Source organism: Vicia villosa, unplaced genomic scaffold (assembly GCF_029867415.1).
Source record: "Vicia villosa cultivar HV-30 ecotype Madison, WI unplaced genomic scaffold, Vvil1.0 ctg.001633F_1_1, whole genome shotgun sequence".
NCBI lineage: Eukaryota > Viridiplantae > Streptophyta > Magnoliopsida > Fabales > Fabaceae > Vicia > Vicia villosa.
The window spans coordinates 118,269-128,942 of record NW_026705680.1 but is presented as its reverse complement, the minus strand read 5'-3'; the positions used below and the strand labels follow the sequence as shown (position 1 = coordinate 128,942).

The 10,674-nt window shown below is 31.6% G+C and overlaps 1 pseudogene; it reads left to right on the top strand.

Annotated features, from left to right (window-relative positions):
- Window positions 1-9,120: 9,120 nt before the first annotated feature.
- On the top strand, window positions 9,121-9,766 carry LOC131636103 (UPF0481 protein At3g47200-like; annotated as a pseudogene).
- Window positions 9,767-10,674: the final 908 nt, after the last annotated feature.

The following is a 10,674-nucleotide window of genomic DNA, read 5'->3' as shown; positions in this document are numbered from 1 at the left end:
CTTCTTAAAAAAGAGGAAAGAATAACCGTCCGGACCCGGACTTTTATTCCCACCACACTTCCACACCGCCTCCTTTATTTCCCTTTCAAGAAAAGGTCTCTCAAGACCATTCGCCTCCTCCCTACTAATACAATTAAACAGAATACCTTCCAACAAAGGTCTCACCACCTCCTTTTCAACAAATTTCTTCTCAAAGTGATTAAACATCCTTCTTTAACTCCATCCACCGAATCTATCATTTCTCCCGAAGAGAGAATAGGACCAATTTGATTATGGCTCCTCCTTTGCTTCATAACCTTATGAAAAAAACTACTATTAGCATCTCCTTCTTTAAGCCAAGAACATCTAGACTTTTGAAGAATCATATTCTCCTTAATTCTCAAATTCTTCCAAAATTTACTACAAGCTTCCTTTCTAAGAAAGGGGTTTTCATCCAAAGAAGGAGAATTAAAACCGGAAACTAACCTCTCATCGGCCTTATTCATATCACAGACCCCTTCCTTCATTTCAAGATCGATCTTCCCAAAAACTTCCTTATTCCAACTTCTAAGTTTGTCTTTTAGAAGCCTAAGTTTCTCCTAAAGAACAAAATCCCCTCTCCCTTCCACCTTCAAACTTTTCCATTCTTTCTCCACAAAAGGAACAAACGAACCAAGAGAAAACCATTCGTTATAAAATCTAAAAGGCTTTGGACCCCAATTAGAATTATCCTTCATTAACCAAATCGGGCAATGATCCGACATGTCTCTATCTCCAATAAGTTGGCCGGAAATCTTCCACCTATCAACCACATTACTCGACAAAAGAAAACAGTCAATTCTACTCATAGATTTACCATCTCCACTAAACCAAGAGAACTTTTTTCCTTTGCAAGGAATATCCACCAACTCACTCTTTATGATGAACTTCGAAAAAAGGTCCAACTCTCTATGGTTCATAACAACCCCCTTCCCTTTCTTTCGCTAGTATTCTCAATGGCGTTAAAGTCTCCTCCCATAATCCACTCCCCATCTTTGAACGACTCCTTACAAGCAAGCAAGTCATTCCACAAAAATTTTTCCTGCTCAAATCACAAGGAGAATAAATATTCACCACATAGTACAAATGATTTTTCCACCGAACGTGAATCCCCAAGAAACCTTCTCTTTTAAAACTACTTAATACCTCCACCACATCCTTCCTCCAAATTTTAATCAACCCCCCCCCCCCCCCCCCCCCCTATCTCCCCATAGAGTTAGAAAAAGAAAAGTCTACCTCCGAAGAACTCCAAAAACTCTTCGCCCACTCTACCATAAAATTTAATAATAATAAATATCACGCTTATTTTATATTATTTCTTTTAATTTATTTGAGATACAGCAAATTTGTACAAGTTACAAAAAGTTATCAATCTAAAAGTACATAATTTGAGATGTTGGAGTGGGACTTTAGCACTTGCAACCCAACATTCTCTCCCATAAGTGTGAGTCACCCACATCATTAGCCTTGATCCACACTAGGGTCCACATCAACTAGTAATGAAGGAAATGTTAAGTTTATAAGAGAAATATCGTGAAAATGGAAAAGAATTGTATTGTTCTTGAAATAAATCAGACACTTTATAGTGCAAAACAGAAAAGTCATTTTTCATGGCAAGTTACTTGAAAATTTAAAAACATATAATCCTAAAAAATATAACACCATAAGATTTGATATTTATGAGAACATGAATAAAAAATTAATATCTAATTTTGAATATCATCCCCTCCCGTTTATTCACGTTCTCAATCAATCCTTAGTCGTATGATGCCCTATTTTCAAGGTTTAGTTACTTTTGAATTTTCAAATAAATTGCCATGAAACGTGGCTTTTCTGTTTTGCTTCAAGTAAAAGACTATAAAATGCCTGATATTCATTCCAAGAATAATATTATTCAATTTCATTCCATTTTTAATCTTTACAATTTGTATAAGAAGTTACAAAAAGTTAGTCTAATAGTATATAATCCTTCCGTCCTAAATGGTTTGTTGTAATAAATAAAAGGGAGAGAATGATGATTTTATGAAATTATCTTCATTAATATTGAGTGAAAAACAATAAATTAATAGTATTTACTAGAGGGTACAATTTTAAAATTAAATATAAAATTATATTGGTAATGTAAAATGACAAATAATATGATACAATTTTTTTTCAAATATAACGATTACACAAAACATATTATTTAAAGAAGAAAGATACCAAAGCGTCTAATAAAGTTAGATATATAACATGCATTCAAAGACAATTTTAAAAGACCTTCAAGAATTCCCATCGGCAGTAATAACAATATTAACTTAAATTCAGTTTTAGCTCCATATCAATTTCAACCGATTCCAAAAAAAAAAAAATTCAATTTTAACTCAACTATTATCAAATGCTATCTAACCTATTAAATTAGTTGTTGTTGAGAGCGAAATAAAAGAAATCCTTTTATTATTACTATTTTACAAATAACAATTCAGCTTTAATATGTGTGAAATTAATACTCACAATGGGCGTTTAACATTTCAATAATTATTAAAATCATAACAATTAATATTTTTTTTTATATTTTAAATTTGGGTCTTGCTAATCAGTGTCCTCACGGCAATGGTTAAACATTCTAAAAAAATATATATATTATAAAAAATTTAACATTTCAATTTTTGAAGCATTAAATACGCAGATTATTAAGATAAATTTACTATTTTTAAAGTTTTAATCATTGCCCTAAGGGCACTGGTTAGCATTTCCCTTTTAAATTTTTATTGAAAGAGTAAAAACAGCTTATAATTTCAGGGTTGATGCACGTGTGACGAACTATAGAAATCCCACGGATAGCAACAGCTGCTTCAACTGCAAAAAAAAATAAAAACTAAAATAAAAAGTGAAACCCTAACTCTTACAAAATGAGAAGTGGAGGAGTGGTTGAGTGAAAATGGAGTAAGCAGGTGTATATATATTATATGCTCTAACAAACTAATATTAAAATACGCATAGATGCAACCTTGTTATTGGTGCTTACCATTTACAACTTGCTTGCTTGGCCGTAAGGATAGTGATACCGAGTCATTAAACCTGAGGATTTGCAAAGTGTCAACTACATTTAATATCAAAAAATAAAAGGCTACCATTTTATTTTTTGAAATTCATTAGGATATTAAAGATTTAAAAAAGTTTTTTTTTCTTAAAAGTTTTAAAAAAATATGATGGACACTCCGGTACATTTAATTTAAGGGTCATGCTAACGAGTACCCAGGGACACTGGTTAAACATTCCAAATTAATAAAATATTTTAGATTCAATGCATTGAATACACCTAATCTTCTTTAAAAAAGTTAATTATTTATATTTTCAGTTCATTTAATACATATATTTTAGGTAAAAACATATTTTTTTACTTTATTAAATAATGTTCAACTTACCTTTTTAATCTCTTAACCAGTGCCCCTGGGGCACTTGTTAGCATTACCCTTAATTTAATTAGATATCAGTACTCTCATTCAATCCGATAAAATTATTCATTGTCGTGTAACATTTTATATTATTTTATTTTAAAATAAATTAAAAATTCAATTAATATGTATTAAAAGTACTGGTACCCAAGTACGTGTATACCTAAAAATTTATCTCTATAACAGTTACTAATTTGGATATGCTTAATGTGTGCTTTATGACACAACTTAGGGTCTATTTAGTAAAAACAACAGTTGGCTGACAAGCTAACTATTAGCTTATAGATTATGGATGATGGCTGATGATTGATAGCTTATAATTTATGGCTGATGGTTGAGACGGATAACTAATATGTTAATTGAAGTGTTTGGTAAAATTAGAGGTTCTAGTAACTTATAAATGTAAAATAACATAAAAAATATCTAATACATAATTATTTTATTTTAAATTAAAATAAGTTATAGAAAATAATAGTGGAAAGAGTATGCACTTATGGGGAGAAGTACTTCTGAAATTTTTTCCCTTTTTGTTTTATTTATTATAATATTAAACATTTTTCAATGCGGCAAAATATGGGACATTAGATCTAAGTTCATATGGAAATATTGTACAGGAACCCCATCATATCCTTAGGACTGCAGCCACTTGATCATGATCACGTGGTTTAAGATACCGGTGAAGGTGAAGAAAAAAACAAGAAAGGGGAGGTTGAATTGTGTTCTTTATCAATTAAAATTCTCTTTCTTTAATAACGTCTTTTCTTTCTTTCGTTTTTATCATCCATTGGAATATGCTTTGATGTTGCGGAAGCATGAGGATGTAGAACTACATAACCAATAAGATGTTCATTTCAACTTCTTGGTGTCATCAGAACTTCTAACTTGCTTAGTACAATTATGAGGAGCTTTTGCTTGATTGTTCTAAGTTAAAAAGAATAGTGCAGAAAGTAAAAGACACATTCATTTTTATCCTGGTTCACATTTTGAATAAGGCTACCTCCAGTCCACCTTCTTCAGGTGATTTACTTCTCAACAAAGATCTTAATCCACTATAACCAAACTTGATTACATCTGCACGATCCCCGCCGTGTTTCACTATCCTGCATAGCCAACTATTGTAACTAACCCTGCACAAGCTACCCGCGAGTGACTAACCCTTAGATGACTAAACCGTTCAGTGATCACTTGTGGATATAACGTTCATCAATCTAGTAACATGCACAACAACGCGTTGTGACTAACTCCTTGCAAAGCTACCTGTTTTGACGGACTGCAATGGACTATTCAGTGATCTCCACGAGATATAACATCCAATGACTCATGGACTCCTGACCTTCACTTGGTCTCCAAGAGATTTCCACCATGACCTCGGCCAATTGTCTTCTTAAGCTTCTGACCGCAACTGGTCGCTCAAGGCATCTTCTGGAGATTACATGAGTGCTTCTTATTCAAGCAGATTTCTCTTATTTTTAAGTACATCTGTTTATGACACACTGACTAGAAGTCACTTCTGATGTCTAAACATCCTATCAAAAATTTCTAAGATATAACACACTATGAGCAACAACTCTATGTATTTTAAATTTAAATACAAGAAACATAATGTCTTGTAGTCTTCTTCCTTATATTATTATCTGTATTGCACAACTCAATCACGGCTGTGGTGTTATAAATGTGTCTCTCTTACGGGTCTCGTGTCTTACTCGTCTATCTCGTGTATCGTGTCTATATGTTGTTTGTAGTGATAAAAAGTAGACAATAGGAAGTTTTCTTCCAAAACCTTTCCCATTGCCATAACAAGAAGTTCAAACATACTAAGATACGGTGAATTTACAAGTAACAAAAAATTAATAGTCTAAAATCTATTATTCGAGAGACAATAAATTTGTACAAGTTTCAAAAAAAATTAATAGTCTACAAGTATATTATTTGAGATACAGTAAATTTGTACAAAAAGTTACAAGAAATTATTAGTCTAAGAGGACGTCATTTGAGATCCAATAAATGTGTACAATAAGTTATAAAAAGTTATGAGTCTAAAAGTATATTCTTAGAGATACAGTAAGTTTCTACATGAAATTACACTACAACATTTTTGCCCAACGGCAACGCTAAAAAACCGTTGCAAAACATGAAAAAAACCGTTTCCTTATGCTATAATAACGGATTTCAAGCCGTGGTAAATCAAGGCGTTGCCTTAGCCTATGAAAACTGTTTTTTAGCATACGACTATGCTGTGTAAATAAGCGTTGTTTAAGGTATCATTTGCGAACTTTTTGCAGAGTTCCCAACGGCAACGGCTCCTATGCATTAATATAAAACCGTTTTGATTGGTATACTTAAGAGAGCGGTTTATTGTGACAATAGTTTTTCATGGTTGCACATAAAAACCGTTCTAATAAAATCCATATCAACCTAGCCACATAGCCTCTTAAGTGGATACATTACGATTCCGAACCAAACCGCAATTCAAACCACTCCATAACGTTTGGGTTGGACATTATTTCAATTCGGGCAAGGAACGAACCAAACCAATGAAATCCAATGACAATTGGTTCGGGCATCAGATTTTCAATTTTCTACCCGGAAATCCAACCCAAACGAATCATAATTAATTATTATAAAAATTACTACCAAACATTCAACTTCAACAAGGAAAAAGTGAAATGTTATATGTGGATAAGTTATGTTATTTTAATTAGTTATTAGAAAAGTATTAATGTATTGTGGTAATTGAGCATAGAGTTATGAAATAAACTCATTATCATACTAACTCAAGTAATTAATTATAGGTAATTATATTTAGATTCAAAAATCTTTATGTTAGATATTGTTCTAGTTAGATATTTTTAATCTATTAGGGAAAACGTGCTACAATTGAACACTATTAATACTATTTATTTATATTATTATAAAAAATTAATTTTGAAAAATAAATTATTTTTTTTCAAATATTTTTGCATCGTTTATCTACCCGATCAAACCAACCCAAACCAACCCGTTATTTCTTAGTTCGGTTCAATTTGGGCTTTATCGCAAAAATTTACAAATCCAATCCAAACCAAACCATATAATTTTAATCGGTTTGGATATTGGGATTGATAACACGATTTTATATCATATATTTAGCTTAAAATCCATAGATATTATTAGCATTTTCATTTAATTATATTATTTTATTATGATATTATGCGGGTATTTAAGATGTTTCAGGTATTGCGTTCGTATTGAAGCTATTCGTGAAAAGGAAAAGAAATAGAGCAAAAAACATCCATATTTATAAAAGAGTGGTGCCAAACAAATAAAGGGGTGCAAAGAAGACTCAATTGGGCAAAGATGCAAGCCCAGCCCACGAAGGAGCTGGACACGACCACTTCAGCGCGTGGCCCACATTGAAGAAGACCAAGTAAAGAGTGGAGACGTCCGTCTCACACTCTACTTTCCACGTCCATGCCATGTCATGAAGAGGAGACATGCGTCTGCAACCGTTCCTAATAATTCTCCACTTGAGACGCACGTCTCAAGTCTGTTGCCAAGGCCACCTAAAAATGTGGAGACGTGCGTCTCCGAGTCCCAAGTCAAAAGTGCCTATTTTCAAGGAACGAATTTGCAGACCCTCAGCTATAAAAGGAGGCTGATACTTCAGTCCTCCAGGCCCCCATTTTTGCTAACGAAGTGCTGCCGAAATTACTTTTCAAACGTTTATTTTTCTCCTGCATTTTTATTCACTGCTTTCTTTTCTGATAACAATTTATACACCAGAAATTGTTGTGAACCTTTCATAGATCTAACCTTACGTTAGATTTAGTTTTTATTTTCCTTGCCTTTAATTTTACGCCCAATAATATTCGAAGAACGATCCAGCCAACCTGTGATTTAATTTACTCTTTATGTATGTGCTTCAGTCTACTATGAAATCTGCAACATAATTTTAAAATACTAATAAAACTGACTTACCGATTCAAATATATTAACCATTGGTTCTCCCAATTGCATCTTCAAGATCAGTCTACTTGGATATATCATATATGCATCGACTTGATTACTGTTTTCATGTAACAATAAAGCCAATTACGATTAAAGTAACCTGCCTATCACATTGAAATTCTTTATCAAGTCACATTGAATCTTTAGTGAGGGACACAACAAGAAAATCTTAAATTAGCTAGGGCAAATACACTAGCTAATTCGTAGCTAATCTCTATCAAACAAAAATAGTTGGAGATTTATTGGGGATTAACTACAATATATGCCCTAGCATGAATTGAGTGGCTAATTATCTTGGCAAAAAATTTCTAGCAAAATTCAAACTAATATTAAATTATTCCTAGCTAAACCACAACAAAACAGTAGCAAAATTTCGAAGTTCAATTTATACTTCCCAACTAAACAGCTACAGTATGACTACGAAAATATCATAACAAATCTCAAGCTAAATATTTAAAACAATTTTACAACAATTTTTTATTTTCTTTTTTAAATAAATCTTAATTAGACTAATTCATACTTTTTATAATTATTTAAATAAAAACTAATTATACTATTTGTAAAAAGTTATTTGTATAAATTAATTTTTAAAAGTATTGAAATTGTTGATATTTATTTAAATTAATTAATTTAATTTTTAAATATAATATAATTTATACTTTATTACTAAAATGAAAATACACTAGTCATTAAATAACCAAATTATTATTTTTTAATATATTTAACAACACTTAAACACAATAATATTCTAAAATCAAGCTTTTAATATATTTAACATCACTAAAACATTATACATTACAATAATATTCTATTTTACTTCTAATTTAGAAATCACAACTTAGGTTCCATATTAACTCCGGTTTTCAAAATAGATTGGAAAACATTCTAAAACATTCTTTCACCTTGTATCTCCATGAGTTTTTTCAGGTACTTCCCTTTGCATGGGCGCCAAATGTGTTTGGACAAAAGAGGTCATTGCCTTATCCACAGCTTTCTTGATATCTTCCTCCATGGTTTTGGAATGACTAGTGACATCAACAAATGGGGCAGACTTAGTTCTTCTAACCAAGGTTGTCAAGATCGAGATCTTACATAAGATCCGGAGAGAATAGCAAGATCGTAGAATATAAAATCGTAGCTAAGATCGGAAGATCCTACCTAATTATATTTGTAAGATCGGGAGAGAGTAACAAGATCGTAAAACATAAAATTGCATGATATATTTTACTAGACAAGTGTATTAGTGATAAAATGACTTCTTTTCAAATTCTTTAGACATGTATATTGAGTTTTTATATGTTATTACTACCACATGGACAATTTGTTAGACATTAGGGACATATTTGGCCAATTACTAGACATTAGGGAAATTTTTACAATTTGATTACAACATGTGATTCTACTTAAGATCGGGATCGTTGAGGGTGAGTGAGATCGTAAAATCTTAAAATTTTAAGATCTAGATCGAGATCTTGACAACCATGCTTCTAACATCAAAGCTACGATCCATAAATGTATGCCTTGTCTGTGTGTGTCTTCAACTGTCTGTGATTTAACCTTCAAGCATTTAAAACGTAAATTAGAAATTTATCCTCAATGGTCTGCCTAACAATGCCTGCAAAAAAAAACATCACCATGATCATAAGGAATAACTTCAAAAGATAACAATTGTAACAACATGGCCTATGTTTCTACTTCTGCTGCTTTATCAAAACCTGAACATGAAATGGTGAAAAAGATCATCCACGTTAAAGACCTAGAAGAGTTAAGTCTAGCTGAGTGTACCATCTACAATGTTCCTCACAATCTCAGAAAGGTTAGACTAGAAGCTTACACTCCTCAACTTATCTCAATCGGTCGCATTCACCTTGGAGAACAAGAACTTCAACCTATGCAACAACACAAAATAAGATACTACCATTTCTTCTGGGAACGTCTATCTTCAACCAACCAACAATCCACGAAGAACTACAAACTCTATCTTGAAAGCAAAGAACAAGTAATACAAAAGTGTTACGCGGAGAAATTTAGTATTATTAAAGAGGAGTTTGTGGAAACTATTTTGCTAGATGCAGTGTTCATCATGGAACTTTTGTTGAGAAACAGTTCATGGAAATCAGATACTTCAAAACATGAACATGATTACGTGCCATCCAAGTCATTTAGAAGGATACACAATGATGATTTTATTCTAACACAGGCTTGGTTAAGCAGAACCATTACAAGGGACTTGATTTTGTTGGAAAATCAGATACCTTTTTTTTGTGTTGATGAAGCTTTACGAAACTGTTGTTTCAGAAGATGATAAAAAACCTATTTGCTGAAAATAAACGAATTACTTACATATATATCTTAATCATTCAATAGAGAAGATTGATATTTCTAGTTGGTGGGACTAAATGTGAATATTTGCTTAAAACAAACTAATTACTTATATATATATATATATATATATATATATATATATATATATATATATATATATATATATATATATATATATATATATATATATATATATATATATATCTTAATCATTCAATAGAGAATCATTCAACATATTTAATTTAAACCACTATAACATTGCATAGCGGATATCAGAGTACCAAATTTTGTCAAATAAACATTAATGATTATACTAATCTGAGAAATATATACATCTATTAACATTACAGCATTCATATGGAGAAATTAATGATAATTACATCTGAAAAATTTAAAATCAACATTAACTATACCTTAAAATTAGTAAAAAGGAATATCAATAATGTCGATCGGAGAAAATGCACCGTTGTAGTGAAGATCGAAAAGAGATTCTGCAACAAAGATTTGTTATGACAGAAACCGTGTGAATCGGAGAAATTCTTCAGATAAATTTTACTAGAGTGAATAAGTGATTATGTGAGACTTTATTCACAAAAAAACAATTACCTCAATTAGTAGGTTTTGAGAATTTCATGAGCGATTTCAATCTATGAAGGAGAAGCAACGATTTTGGATTGATGAAGAGAAGCAGGATTTTGGAGCGATGACGGAGAAGCGATATCAATCGATGACTGAGAAGCAGTGATTTGGATTGTTGAAGGAGATGCAGCGGTTTTGATGACAGAGAAACAATAATTTGTTCAGAGAAAAAGTGATTATTTGGTGAAGAAAAAGTGTTTCATGGAGAAAAGTGATTTTGGTTGAAGGTTGAAGAAGGAAAAGCAATTCAGAGAAAAGGGGTTTTAGG